This window comes from Sphaerodactylus townsendi, linkage group LG08, assembly GCF_021028975.2.
Source record: "Sphaerodactylus townsendi isolate TG3544 linkage group LG08, MPM_Stown_v2.3, whole genome shotgun sequence".
NCBI lineage: Eukaryota > Metazoa > Chordata > Lepidosauria > Squamata > Sphaerodactylidae > Sphaerodactylus > Sphaerodactylus townsendi.
In genome coordinates this window covers 52,007,785-52,023,935 of record NC_059432.1, presented here as the reverse complement: position 1 = coordinate 52,023,935, position 16,151 = coordinate 52,007,785, and the positions used below count along the sequence as shown (strand labels likewise).

Here is a 16,151-nt window from a genome sequence, read left to right as displayed (position 1 = left end):
TATTCATTCCTTTATGGGAAATGTAGAGCGAAAGGAGTGAAAGATGGCAATTATCTAATTGGACTATTAACAAACAATTCTCCGAGTGTGGCTGTCTGGCATTGGTTCTTGGGCGGGGTGAAAGGGCACATGTTGCACTGGCCCCATTCACAAAAGAGTTTTAGGGGGCCAGGCGAGAGAAAGAAAGCAGGGGAACTTTTCACACAAAATCCAGGCATTTTAGTTAGACATCCTTCCCAACCATCTCAGACTCGGTGCTTGTGGGCGGAAAGGGGGGGAGGTTGTTAACTTTCTCCAAGAGAAAAAATATATAAATATATATACTTCAGCTGGCAGGGGGAGAAGGGGGGGGGGACTCAACTACGCCTTGATGGTAGATTTAAGATTTCCAGATGGAAAGAGGCAAATCAAGAAGCCTTCTCAACGGAAAGAAAATGGAATGATATTTTTTAAAACCAGTTGAGGACCCTCTTGACTGGGCAATTCACGTGCCCTGTCTGAACAGCAAATGTAGAGAAAGAAGCTCTTTCAGAGAAAAGAAAAAAAACCCTGAGAACCTTTTCACATGATCATTTAGGCACGTGCATGCCAACTGAAAAATGGAAATTTTGCGGCAACTTGTAGCTACTTGGTCCTATGCACCTTTTGTCACATGAAAGACTTGGTATCTAGTATGTAGGCGAGAGGGAGGTATGTCCAGCCTGTTTGCCTTGGCTTGATTTTTCAGGCAAACCTCTCCAGATGTTTGTGTGTCAACACCTGGAGCATGTGCTTTTTAAGGGAGAGATGCAATATCTGGTCCAGAGATTACACAGCATAACATAATTTTAATCCCCTTTAAAGAATACAATTGCTATTTCATGCAAAATGTATTATTTTTATCCTGTCATTATTTTTCTAGCCACCCACTCAAGGTGTCTGGATGGGATGTGTTAGACAATAATGTAAATATTTCACATATCATACAAATACCATAATACCAATACTTTTATATAGATTGTGGTCTTACTGGGAAAAGGAGAAGCATTTTTTAATAGGCAACACATCTATTCATTCTATTAGGATGATTCATGTGCGGTAACAGGTGTCTGCACAGGTCTTGCTTCTATGAACTAGGGTTTATCTGGATTTTACTATTTTCTATTTTACTGTATAGCTGAACATCAGTTACGTGAACCATAGCTCATTAACCAAATTCACAGCATCCATTATGTCCTCTGTACATTAGTATTCTCGACTTTGACCTTTAGATCTTTCCTGGTTATATATACAGTTCTCATGGACAACACCAAGAAATGTTCTTGTAATACTTTCCAGTAGGAGACAATTAACATGCCCCCCTAAGGGCATTTAGAACTGGTTCATGTGGGCATACATATCACCTGATTTGGCATTTCCTAATTACCCAGCATTTAATGATGGATGACAACCAAATTTGGAAATGCCCCGTGGATACCATGGTACCCTTCAGTGTGTTTCCTGGTGCTCACTTCTTTCTCCCATTTCTCTTCTGAAGCACAAGGTCAGTTCTGGCTTTCCAGCTGAAAAAAGATCCCAGCAGGCATCACATCTATATATACAGGGAGCATCCATTTGGAAACAGGGCTCTCCATCATAGGAGGATGTTTAGAAGCATGTTATGATTGCTGCCAGCCTCCATGGAAGCCATTTTGTGGTTGGTCCCATTCTTTATACAGCCATTTTGTGGTGGTGCCCTGTACCTGTTCTCAACATTCCCAAAGTTTTCCACCAGTTCAACAAGATTAAGGTTCCCTTGAGTATGTAGACTGACTTGGCTGTATAGCATTGCATTTGCAGTGATACCATAACTGATAGCAAGGAATCCCATAGAATGATATGCTTATTTGATATGATATCCTTATTTGATAGCAGTTATACCACTTCAGTCTTTTAATGTTGTCATGCTGGTGATGAGACAAGGAGAACTGCCCTAATCCATATGTTAATTTCCCCTACTCTTCTCAGTATCATAGACAGATGCTCGTAACAGCTAAAATATAGAAGTATCAGATCAATCACATGTTTGTAGATGCCAAGGGGCTACTTAGTTGTCTTACAAAATGGTTTGGGGAGGTAGGCAGTGGTGAATCAGTGGTCTTCTTCCTACAGAGAACCCTTTTATCACACTCTCTCCCTCCCAGAGGTCCAGGAGAGAAGTACATTGAGGATGCTTCTTCTACACTAATTTAAGGAAAGCATGTTCTAGTAGAAGTGGCAAGTGTGAACTCCACCTGCTGCAGGCACATGATTTTCTTGACTGGATTCTATTCTTTCATGGAAGTCAATGGAATGAGTAAGTGTCAACAGAACAAGAAAGGCTGAGATAAATATTTAATAAAACAATTGAACAGATTATTGGACAAGACCTTGAGGACAACAAGTAGGGACATGTGAAATCTCCTTTCCAAACTAGATTACAGTCCAGATTGCAGATCCTCACCTTTGCCCAAAAAGCTTTGTGCGTAGGGTTGCATATTTTGTGTTTGTGTATTTACGATAACATGTATAAACAGCAATGCTATTAAGGCATTTAAGAGGCATATGCATGGCAGATGCAGTCTCGGTGATCCTTTATCAAGCTACCAGTATTGTGTAAAATGCAGCTGCTACCTATATAGACCTTGATGGAGGTGCCATTTCATATGATTGTAGATGCCATTTCACATGAATGGCACTCAGTGTATCCCATGTGGGCACAAGCCGGTTAGCACTTCCTCACACATCTTCGCAAAGAATTACGTGTGATCTCCTTATAGTCTGAACTGGATCAAAGTCTTTAAGGCATAACCAAGAAAATGTAATATCCAAACTATTCCTCAAACAGATATTAAAAGACTGACGTTAGGCTACATGTTCTGTGTGGGAGAAAGAAGCTAAGAAAAAGGGCCATGGGCATTTCTGTATAAATTATGAGCCTCGATAAGGTGAAACACTTGAACAGGAATGTGGTTCCTGTATCTATATAAGTCCTACATTTTTATTTTTGGTAATTGCTAATCTGTACTAAGCATACACACATTTAAGTAAGATTTAAAATCTGTGGCAGTATCAGTAACCTACACAAAAGAAATATGCTCAAAAATGGAAAGTGAGAAAAATAATATTTTACATGTTCAAAAAATCCTAAGTATTTTAAAATAAACCGTGCAACACAGTTCTACTGTAAACCTGATGGAGAAATTATAATTATATTCATAACAAGCATGTGGGTGTCTTTGTGATATTTTCCCAATGCTTTGGTTATGCTACTATCTGCTTGTACAGCTTAATAATAAATTTGTAGTTATTTGGCTCAGTTATGCCTTTTAAATCAAAATATTTTGAATTGAATCGTTATGTTCCAGTTTTATGGGTTTAATCTGTACCCCAGTCAAATCAAATGTGTCTTTCCATTCATGCCTTTTGTCTTGATCTTAAGACCTAAATATGCCAGTATTCTAAATCAACTTCTTTAAAATAGAAGCTTTGTGGAAATGCAGACTGATTTAATAGTAATCTATCTTCCCCTTCTCCTGTTGGACACCAGCTGTGTGCTAAATGCTACACAGACCCAAGCAATGACATGACCATTGCTCAGAATGCACAGAGTTTCCCTTACTTTTCCTACTCTGCATTATCAATTGGATTGGACTTTACAGTCACGATGTGAACATCATAATGCTTGAAAGCAGGAGACATTTGATACATTAAGGCAACAAACTGATTTAGCCAATTAACCTTCAATTTGACTTTTAAAAAGTAATCCCAATGAATCAGGCAGTAGATTAAAAAGATGATTTTTTAATTTTTAATGAATATTTTAATATAAAAATTGTAAGGGGCAGGCAGGACTTCGGATGAGACATATATGAGGATACACCTCTTCTAAGGGGAAAAGCCCACTGGGACAAACTAGTGGGCCATCTAGACCAGATACTGCTTTCCACAGTCCTCCCACATTGCCCAGGGGTACAGGGGCAAAACCTCCTCCTGTCCCTCTTGCTTCCCCATTGAGGGACCTGCCATCTATAACTTTGTCTTTGTTACGGATGTAACTTCACAAAAATACACAGTCCCATACTGCTATTGCAAGAATAGCATCACAAGTCAAAAAGCACAGGCAGCGTAGTTACTTAATAATAACATAGCTAAGAACAGCCTGGATCACTCATTTTTTTCCTCTATCTGAATATATCCCCAGGGGTCATCTGGGTACATTATATGAGGAAGTTTTTATGCGTTTGAGTCATCTCTGAGAAAAAAAATTCCTATATAGTGTATTATTTGCTTGGGACCTACTCATTCATTTAACCACTTGACCCAAAAAACAAAGCCCCCTTGCCCTTTTTGTGCTTTATTGCCAAGAGCCATGATGGGCAACTTGAGGATTCCTTCTGCAGCTCCAACAGGGCATAACTGGATCTGGATGGAGAATCTGGGAATTGTTTATCTGAACTATATTTGGTCTATATTTTTGCCTTTTCTATTTTTTTTAACATCCTTTGACATCGGCTGGATACAGAGGACCATTTAACAGTACACTCTCTCATACTAGCTGTAAAGTCCATTTTATGTGGAAAGTTTGTGTTTGGGGGTTGGGAGAAGCCAGGCAGGAGAATAGGGAGGCTTCTGGTGGGTCTGTTGGGGTGGGTGACTGGCCACCCAATGCCCTGCCAGGCCCAGCTTAGTGTTTGGAGGTTGGGAGAGGTTGGGTGGGAGAACAGGGAGGCTTCTGGCAGGCCCAGTGGAAAGGGAGGCTGGCTGCTGCTGCCCTTCTGGGTCTACCTCATTCTTGGGTGTGGGCGGGGGACTGGTGAAGGAAACACTTCCTACCAATTGGCACACAGGACTCACTTCCATGGCTGGAAGTGAGTCCTGCACGCCCATTGGTGGGAAGTGAGTCATTGATTCATTCCATCCCTTAGGCAATTATGTCTAAGGATATGATATGTTCCACAGTGTGATAAAAAGATCTTTACTATTTTGCAGGATAATATCACATCAATTGGTTATGCGCAAAACATGATAAACTGAACGATCAGCTACCCATCTCTTTCCCGATGTAGCTTGGTGCTGGAAAAGGCACAGAATCCCTTTCTAAGCTTTTTGCTCAATTCTATTGTATCTTTTTTCATCAATCAAGGATTAAGGTTGCATTATTATTTGACACTAAGCTTGTTCAGTTGATTGATTGTGAGTCATTAATGCCATTTATGGGCTTTCCCCTAATCTGTAGTGCTCCCTTACATTTCATTTGGCCTTTGAAGCTGCAAACACTTTCCCCTTGAACTAAGGAAGCAAGCTTTGACACTACCACCCTGCCTGTTTGATTAGGGGTTTCTGACACTGAATCTTTATAGTATAAGCTTCCAGTTTTATTTTGTGATAGCAACACCTTCCTAAATTTATATAGCTTTTTTAGCCATTGCTGAAAACTGTTGAGTTTTTCCAGCATTTCTTCTCAAGTCTCCTTTCCTGGGTAGTTTTTAATGAGGTACACAATTGCCCATTTGACCTCCAGTGTCCTAATATGAATGAGTCTTCTCCCATGTTCTATAAGATTATTGCTCCTATAAACCCCACTGAACCATAAAGCATTGAATTGTACAGTTGGACGGGGCCATAGAAGCCATCTAGCCCAACCCCCTGCAAATGATTGTCCAAATGCTGCTTGAAGACTGCCAGTGAGGGGGAGCTCATTACCTCCCCAGGCAACTCTTCCAGTAATTTTTTTCCCCTAATGCCCACCTGGTATCTTTCTGCCTGTAACTTAAAAACCTTTATTGTGATTCCTGTCCTGTGCTTCCAACAGGAATAGCTCCCTCTCCCTTTCTAAGTGACAACCTTTTGAATATTCAAAGGGAGCAATGGTGTCCTCCTTCCTTTTTTCTAGACCAAACATTCCCAAGACCCTCAGCCTTTCCTCACAAGGCTTGATATCCGGCCCACTGACCATCCTTATGGTTCTCTTCTGTACCTGCTCCATTCTATCCACATCCTTTTTGAAGTGAGGCCTCCAGAACTGCACACAGTACTGCAGGTGCAGCATGACCAATGCTGTGTACAGTGGACCTACTACAACATCTTGCTATTTGGACGTTATGCCCCTAAACCACATTAGCCTTTTTGTCACTGCATCACACGGATTGCTTATATTCAGTTTATGGTCCACCCGCACCTCAAGAACTTGTTCAAGCACACTGCTACCCCCATCCAGTATGCATACTTCTCATATTTGTTATTTGAACCAGTACTCAAATGAATAATGTGTTTTTACCCAAATGAATACGTAGAGTACAATTTGCAGCCTTAATTTCTGGGCTGTATGCTGAGAATTCAGAAAGTTTAAGCTCAGTATTGCAACATTTACAAATAATTTTTTTGCTCAAAATCTCCTTGTATTCATTTAAGTTAAAGAACAGAAGACAAAGCAGGAAACTTTATTTGTTGTTGTGTCACAGGGAAAGAGAAAGAGGCTCTGGAGCTCTGAGCATTTCATCATCCTTAATTGACTCATCCTTCAAATGGGCTCTTCATATATAGTTCAATATACTTCCTAATGACTTGTAAGGGACTGTGAAGGCAGGGTTAGATGGAGCATTGCCCCTGGTACTGGTTATTAAAATCTGTGGAGGATTTCAGGGCAGTTTGGGGTTATCCCTCCCTATGACAGAGGGACATAAGTGCACTGGGAAAGTTGGCAGCACGACAAGTGACATTGATCATGGATAAATGCAAGGCCACAACATGTTACATTTGTGAAATAATCTGCTGGTCTTCAAATGTTCAGAGCTCTCCAAGGAAAAGATAACTACTGGAGATATCATCAGCATTCCTTTCTTCCGAAAGTGTGAGTTTGTTTTACAGCTGCCATGGAATCATTTGGATTCTTTAAAAGGGGAGGGGGTGGTTTCTAAAGGAATGCAAAACATGTCCCTGAAACAGAATTATGGCAGAGATTCTTCGTTAATGCTGTGCTCCATCTGGGTCACTTGCCCTTGTAAGGTATATTGATTGACAATCTGAAAAGCTCCTGGAAACAGTAATGAAAATGACTGATTATGGGTGTGATGAGATGTATGCATAGAAAGACTGTGAAGTCTAGAATTACTTTGCTTAGTATGGGTGAATTAGAGGAGCCCTGATGGTAGCAATCATGCCTATGAAGTGTGCATTGGGCAGTGAACACTTCCTTTCTCCTTAATATAATACAGGAATAAATTCCAGGTTAAATTAAAATGGAGTAAAGTATACAGTGAAAAGAGGGTACATTTCCATAGAATCTATTGTAGGATTGGCTGTGATTCTGAGATTCTGCTGCAACCACGGGCATGATATTAAAAACTTAGCTGCATGATGTCATGGTTGCTCCATCAAGTCAGATACTGGTACCCATATATTAGAAATGATCATGTCATCATGTGCATAGGACAGAAAAACACTTCTGTGGGTAGCTGCACAATTAATTATTCAGCTATTAGTGCTATTTTTAACTATAAGATCCACTGGGGCAATTTTTGTGTGTGGAGGTCACATTACCAAGGCTGCCGGTTGTCAGGTGCCCACCTTCCATCAGGATTCCTTCAATCTATACCAAAGACTTGCATCTGTGTTGTTGTAGGACCTCTTGGGGGCCAGCATGGTATAGTGGTTAAGAGTCATGGTGGACTCTAATCTTTGTTTCCCCAGTTCTCCACATGGAACCTGCTTGGTGACCTTCAGCTAGTCACAGTTCTCTGAGAACTCTCTCAGCCCCACCTACCTCACAAGGTGTCTGTTGTGGGGAGAGAAATGAAAAGCAATTGTAATCCTCTATGAACTTTCTTAAAAGGTAGAGAAAAGCAGAGTATAAAAACCAACTTTTCTTCTTCACTAATCTAGCCTTTTGATTTGCTGGGATACCTATATGATTCTTCAAAATCAAGCAAGTCCCATTTCTGGTTATATTTTCCATTCTCTGCAGTCAGGATCTCCTCACCTCCAGAGGTGGAGCTACCAGGGGACAGGGGGCACATGGGGGGGCACCCTGCCCCCACTTACCTTAGTTTAGCCTGAAAGTGCAGGCTGGAAAAGAAGCCTTGAAGCTGAAAACATGAGCCCCCAGGCCGTTTCCAGCCTGCACTTTCAGGTTGAACTAAGGTATGTGGGAGGGCAGAAAACGCAGAGTGTGCACCAGGTGCAGTATGGCCCAGCTCCGCCTCTGCTCACCTCAGCTCACATGATCCAGTACAACCTCCATTATTTTATGCCAGTTTTGTGCTGTCTGGCTACTGAGCCTTTTTATAGCTAGTAACTGCAAGATTTATCTGTTCTGTAAAACAGATGTGGAAGATGATGTCCCTGGAATGAATTTAGCAGTGAGGCTTTGAAGTACATGGTCAATCCAGCTTCTACAGTTCTTCCAGAAGTCACTTGATCTCCATTCCTGAGTCACTGTGGAAATCTGATGAGCTACCTAAGATATTCTGTTGCAGCCCACTTAGGAATGTGACATGCTGGTAGGTAAACAATGGAACAGAGTAATTAAGAATATTTGTTTAAACTGTTTATATGTTGCTTTTCTGACAAGTTGTTTACTGAACTATAGTCTTCTGGATGTTGATATCTAATTATCTGTTCATTGATCATCCCTGGAAGAACAAGCATTGCAAGTGTATTCGTCCCCTTTTAAAATAACCATGACAATTTGTCTGCCTTCATTGGTTTAATCTCTTTAAGGTTCTGAATCAAGATTACAACCCCCACCCCCACCCCTTTCTCAGGGACCAGAGCAGAAAGTCCCAATTCCAATATCTGATTATAAGCTAATATCAGGCTATAGTCCATTATAAAGAGGCTGAATAGAGGGAGGAGAAACTGGAGGGTGTGTCTGTTGCAGAAGGCTCTCTCCTGTCCTCACTGCAATTTCACTGGAAGTTGAGCCTCAAGAGGCTGCCTCAGCTGTCTCAGCTGCTCATTGTTTCCTTCTTTTTCTTTTTCTTTTTCTTTTTCTTCTTCTGTTCCTGTTTTGTTTTCTTCTCATCTGGGACCCTTATTGTGACTGGCCTGTGTGTACCTTTGTGCCTGGAGCCAATTTGGAACAGTAACCTCTTGCTGATTCAGTGGCCACATGTGGGTGAGGAATACCAGCTTGCTTCTTGCTTTAGCCAGAATATCTTATTTTCCACAGAGCTGAGACTGTCACACCTTGTGACAGGTTTCTACTCAATTGTTTGGCAAAGTAAGGCAGATTGCCCCCCCCCCCCCAGGGACTTGAATGATGGGTGGGAAATAAATCTACAGAAAATAAACAAATAAATAAAGCCAGTGGACATACTAGAAGAGGGTTAGTTTGCTCTTGTACATGACAGCGCCTGAATATTCAGCCGTGACATCACTACTTCAGCCCATTTTACCTTGAGTGTTTCACCCCAGAACCCCTTGATGTGTCCCTGTATAAAATAATCACAAGCATTTCTCAAGCAGAGGGTATGCCCATGTAGAATTCATTCTTCACTTCAGTTAAGAGTTGTTAACCTTCAGGGCACAGCGTTTTTCTTCACCTTCTGTCTTGTGAAGGACCGATTAGTTAGGTCAGGTGCTGGCCAAGATTTTCATTTGTCTCTAAGGGGAACAAAAAGGATTTATTTGCAAATAAGAAGTACATTCCCAGAAGCATACAACTGGCACAATCTAGAATTGTTTTAAGCAATACATTAATCAGTTTAGACTGCAGAAGAACCCTCCTCCCACCCCCAAACTGAAGCCTGTTTGAAACAGGAATAAATACCGACAGTGTTCACACTCATCCCATTGCTATATTTTGATTTTTAAAAAGCTTTTGAAATATTTGTGACTAGAGCTGAAAGAGGGACAAAAGATAAGTGTATACACGACAGGAAATGATCCCTCCTTCAAACCACTTTTGCCTCTTTTAAAAACTATTGCTTACCAAAAGCCTAAAATAAAAATTAGAGCATCTCAGCACAGGTAATATTTTGCAGTATTCATCATTTGGATACACAAAGCATTATAAGTTTTCCTGTCATTTATCTATCATTATTTATTTATTTATTTGTTCATTCGTTCGTTCGTTCATTCATTCATCAGATTTCGTAGACCACCTCATCCCCAGAGGGCTCTAGGTGGTTCACAACACAAAACTAAAGAGCAGTCAATAAATAACTTAAATTGCCTCTAAAAACATTAAAATCAGTATGCAGCATAACATCCCCATATTAGCGGCACCCGGTCTTAAGACTGGGACGGAATGGCAGCGCCCCAGATAGAACTGATGTAGGGCACTGCCAGAGATGACACTATGAGAGGTCCTCACAAGGGGGCAGCCAATCCGCGGCCGGCCTCACCAAAAGCCCGATGGAACAGCTCCGTCTTACAGGCCCTGCAGAACTCACTAAGATCCCACAGGGCCCAGACAGCTGGAGGAAGAGCGTTCCACCAGGTCCGTAAAGGTCCTGGCCTGGGTAGAGGCCAGCTGCATCATTGAAGGGCCGGGGACTTCCAGCAACTCTGCCGACGCAGAACGCAGCAGTCTATTAGGGACATATCTGATGCAAAAAATATTCATTCCCATATAGTTTGCTTCATAATTTTAACATTTGCTTGTTTAAATAATTTATATGCTGCTTTAAAATTATTAAAACCCGTACAATTCCATATAGAATTTAAACAAAAACCTGCCTCCATTAAACCCCTTGAACTAAAAGTCTCCTTAAAAAGTTCAGTCCGGCACTGCATCTGGATCTATGCCAAAGTGGAAGTTTTTTTCATGTGGTCTGGAATGCTATTCCACAATGCTGAAGCCACTACAGAAAGAACTTGAGAACTGTCAGAGTCAGATTTCATCTGCCTATATGAAGGGAAACACGCAAACCTTGATTAGGCAGGGCTGGATCTACATTTTTTGAAGGAAGGCAAAAGTACAAAATGATGCCCCCATATATTATATACATATTTTTCTAAATACATTAACAATTATACTTTTACATTATTTACCTATGATGTTTGAATAGTCCTTCAATCCCTCTGCACGTATAGAATCCCAATCCAAGAGACAGTTTTTCAGCCAAGCCTTTTCTTGGACATTTTTTAAAAATATAGCACACATAATTTCAACAGGGGATACACCTGACACACTTCACTCTCCTTTGCAGCCTGGTAAAGCACAGTATAAGAAAAGCTTTATCTTGTAATTATGCTGCTAGAAACTAAAATGACTAAACTGAAGCTACTCTAGTCACTGGGAAAGACTCATTGGAAAGACAATAATGCTAAGAAAGTTGAAGACAGCAGGAAAAGAGGAAAACCGACTATGAGATGTATTGACTAAATAAATGGAATCACAGCCCTCAAGTTGTGTGAGCTGAGCAAGACTGTTAACGAGAGGACTTTTTGGAGGACATTTGATTCATATGACAGAAGCAACTTGATGGCACATAACACATTCTTGTACCCCCCCCCCAGCCCAAGCCTATCAGATGAGAGAGCAAGTTTATTTGTTCCCCCTTTTTAATTTTATTGGATTTATAACCAGCCCTTCCCAACCAAAGTTGGGTTCAGGGTGGCATACATTTTTTTTCCTATTTAACTCTCGTCTGCTCCGGGATTTGCAACAGCAGAGCACAATGTGGGGGGGGGGGGAGGGAAAGGGAAGATGGGAAAGGGAGGTATATTAGGCATTCTAAATTACTAACCAGTGACCAGTTTCCAAAATTCTTCTTCCCAGTGAGTGTTTAAAACCCACTCAAAGCCCTTTCCCCAGGTGTCTCACATGTCCAGATCTCACCACAGCCATTGTCAATGCCTGGTTGTTGAAAGGGGAGATGGGAAGACAAGGAATTAGAAGGTCATGCAGGTGGAAGACTAGAGGATGCCGTTGACTGGGGAAGGAGGCAGATTAGAATGGCCGTGTGGAAGTCTATATGTCTAGAACTTGCCTAGAATTTGACATCTTTGAACATCTCATCAGGAATCTTTAGCTCTGCCTCCTCTTCACTTGCCATAATTTCACCCAAATAACAACTGTAGCTTCCGCCTTAGCAAGGGCTGCAACTGTGGCTCAGGGTCTCTACCTCCTAGTAGCAACCTAATGGGGGAATGGGGCATGTGCATGGCAGAATAAGCCATCTCTGCTGGAAAATTGAGCCTCCTCCCCTCCTAGCAGCAGCCTATTTTGGGGAATGGGCATGCGTTCTGCAGAATGAGCAATCTCTTCTTAGCAGCAGCTTAATTGGTGGGGGGGGGGCACATGCAGCAAAACAAGCCATCTCTTTTGACAACTGTGCTTCTTCCATCTTCTGCCACTGTCCCCTCTCTGCCTGATGCCTGAGGCACCTATCCCCCACCCCCTAGATCTGGCCCAGTGATTAGATAAGCACAGTTTCCATAAGAATTCACATAGAGAGAGGCTTCCCTTCAAGTGGGCAGATTTCAGGACAAGAATGACTTTAAAATGGCAGTTTTTTGGAATATTTTCAATGAGTGGTAAAGACCTTGTACCATAGAACTGGAAGAACTGCTGCCAGTCTGAGTAGACAATATAGACCTTGATAGGAAAAGTGCCTGATGTAGTATAGGGCAGCTGTATGTGTTCATATGTGCTCACCATGTCAATGGCAATTAAAAATCAAGCAATAGTCACAGGGAATCATGTCCCCCTCTTACCAGCAGATACATATTAACAGAGCAGCCAAAGCCATCCTGGTTCAACAGTTAACCCTGAAGTAGACAAGAGCTTTCTTCAGAGGATGCTCCTTTCTGAGGGAGCAAAATACCAAACAACCTGTTGCATAGCTCTACATGCAAGCACACAACTAACTAGCTGTTTCAAGTTTAAGGCTTCAATACATATCTTAACGCAGTGCCAACATGTCAAAACCCCTCCCCTACCCCTGGGAGGCTTTGAATAAAGATCAAGAGCAAAACACAATACTGAGGAGCGAACAGAGGCATATCGACAGAAAATTGTATTTGGGGCAATATGGAACGCATGCTTACCTGGGACTTGCTGTTCTGCTGGTTTCCCTTGGCCCAAATCTAGCTAACTAACATGGAGGGTTTAAGTGCCCTAGGTAGCTGACCTGAACTGACATCTTGCAAACCATGAGAGCTTTTTATGAAACCTCTCCTCCCCTAGATTTTTTTTGAAATGTGAAAGCTCTCCTAACCTTAACTTGAGTCAATGAAAAAGTTTTTTAAGACTACTAACCAGTGATTTATTTTTAAACATATCTGAGGTTAGCCTCCAACTACTCTGACCTGTATGAAGGGGTTGTCTCAGTCATGGGACTTAGAAGACAGATGCCTTGGGCACCACATGGTGGGGCAGGGAGCTCCACAGCCCTGCAGTCTTCTGCCTGAGGCATTAAGAGGGAGGACTGCCTTCAGTGGTAGAGTGGTGGTCTCCCTGTTCTATAGCCGATCCCCTATGCTCCAGTGGGGGGGGGGCATCAACTGTAACTTGGTTGGAGTCTCCAACACTCTACAGCTCATTATCTTTCTCTAGCCTGAGAGATTCTGGAGCTCCAGAATCATGAAGACCACCACTGCTTGTATCATGTTGCATGTACCATGGTCTCCTTTAAACTGGGATCTCAGTTGACATGCCTGTGACATCTAGCACACCAGAGACCTGCAGTTCAGAACAACATATGGAAAGGGCCATGGCCCAGTAGCCCAACATTTATTTTGTGTGCAAAAGTCCCCAGCAATGCCCGTTAAAAAGATCAGCTAATAGGTGATGTAAAAGACCTCTTCCTGAAGCCCCAGAGAGCTGCTGTTTATCTATATAGTAAATACTGGCGTAAAATCAATGGTCTGACTCGGTATAAGACAGCTTCATGTATTCGTGTGGCATTCTAACACTACATGCATAATGAAGTTGCACACATAGCAGCTCAGTTTAAATGGGATTCTAGATGCACACAACATTTCATGGGAAAGCCATTATACACCAGCATCATCTTTAGCCAGCCTCTCTTTACAGAACTTAAACCTAGGCTACTTCAAAATCAGCAAATCCTACCAGGTGACTAACTAATGGACAGGTCCAGTCAGGTGAACCATCTTAATCGTAGACCTGAATAGTTATTTAAATTAATATTTCAGGCATATAGGCTTGCTTCTTGTCTGTGTCTGCAATTGAAAGTTAAAGTCTGCATCATTGCATTCGTTATCTTCCTCCATGACCAAGTAAGAGATACAGGCCATTTATGCATGAATTACTCACCCTGCATGCTATTTGCTTCACAGTGGGGGTTTCCTATAGTTTTTTGTTTACACAGGGATACTTCTCCTAGTGAAGTGTCCCTAGTCAAGCCAATCTGGAATTTTGCTCAACTGCTGCTTTCTTGTTGTTTCCATGCAGCCTCCAGTTGGGGAAGTTTTTGGCTGCTTTATTATTATTATTATTATTATTATTATTATTATTATTATTATTATTATTATTATTATTATTATTATTATTATTGTTGTTGTTGTTGTTGTTGTTGTTGTTGTTGTTGTTGTTGTTGTTGTTGTTGTTAAATTTAATAGACCACCCTACCTTTTTGCCATCTTTGGTCTAGAATTACTTTGATAGTCCATGTCAATTTCATAACAATTGCACAGGGTCCATTGATCAAGTGACAGAGCTTCAGCGTTAAAATAAAAAATAAAAAAGACTTTCTGTTTTTTCTGAAATGATGGCCCTGAGAAATTGCTATTGTGTGAACAGGGAAGAGGAGGAGGATTGAGAAAACCAGAAGAAAGCTTAAAGCACAGCAATCTCCTTTGTTTTCCCTGTGAAGGTACAGGGGGGAAAATTACACTTTAATAGCTTTCAGGAACTTCAGGGAATCTCTGATGTAAGAGCACGGTGACTTCTAAAGAGGGAAATGAGAATTAAATGGAACCTATGCTCAATGCAAAGAAGAACACAAGTGTCTAAATGACCACATATTACTAACATTCTTAGATATTGAAGAACCATGTTGAGGATAATTCTAAAAAAACCACTGGACCATGTAATTTTAAATCATGTCAAGGTGAATTCTGTTTATTTATACCAAGGATCTTCAACCTGCTCTTGGAATCAGAAGAACAAAACTAGAAACTCTAAGCACAATCTATCTGTTTATTCTGTTTAATTGATTACTAGTTAGATATATCTATATTCCTTTCTATCCCATGATCTCAGAGCAATTTACAACAATCTTTTCCCCAAATATGTTTTGAAGAAAGACAAAATTATCACTAAACATTGTTTTGCAAAACAATCACCACACGATTGTTGCATGTGGTGACACAGAGAATGGAAATCCTCAACAGTCAAAGTTCTCTCATAGAAGTGTAATTCCTACGTTCACAATAGGATGACCCAGAAAAGGGTGGAGACTGAAAGAAGAAGAAGGCTGCAGAACTCATGAAGTTGAAGGAAGCAAGGCTTCTGGGTTGGAACCTTGATAAATTATTATAAGCTGATAGATTTAACTGCAATGTTGTTGGGAACTAGTGGGAAGGGAGGTGTTTATTTGTGCTATATTGTAAATGTTAGAATTTATTGTTCCAGGGCTTTGTGTGTGTAACTGGTGAGAGTTCTTTTGGGGACCTTCATCGTCTCAAATCCAGTACACCAAGCATCTGGAATCTTCATGAGCCACTCACTTGCAGGAAGAAATGGACTTGGCATTATTGGACTGTAATTAGAGGGATGTGAAATGAAACTTAAACAGGACCTTGAATTGTTATGTTAAATGTTAATACTTGATGAATGTTATATGTTAAGAAAAAGTAAATAGGTTACAGTAAAGTAAATTGAGGTTACAGAAGCTTTCAGACAAAAGTGGAGTTTAATGTTGTCATCACATAATGCTCTTAGGTGGCTGTTTAACTTAGTCAATGCACTGAAAAAAAATACTTGATGAAAGTTCAACTAGAGTAAACTGAGAAGTTCTGATCACCTTCTGTGCCAGGGAGTGCAATTTTTTGTACATAAGTGAACATATAAATGATCAACTCTCCTAATGTAAAATAATTTTTTGTATACAAACTGAACTGTGCTGAACAAGGCCAAAGAAAGAGAACAATAATGTATACCACCGTTGCTAGCAACTATTTTGTTACACAGTTCAAAAGTCATGAAATGTATACAATCAGCCTTAATGCATGCTATT

General features: G+C 40.9%; 1 long non-coding RNA gene across 1 annotated transcript; it reads left to right on the top strand.

Annotated features, from left to right (window-relative positions):
- The first annotated feature begins 8,332 nt into the window (after positions 1-8,332).
- LOC125438187 lies at positions 8,333-15,934 on the top strand. The gene is made up of 2 exons (XR_007245303.1): positions 8,333-8,498; positions 15,548-15,934. It is a non-coding gene; the product is annotated as an uncharacterized LOC125438187 (long non-coding RNA).
- The last annotated feature ends 217 nt before the right edge of the window (positions 15,935-16,151 follow it).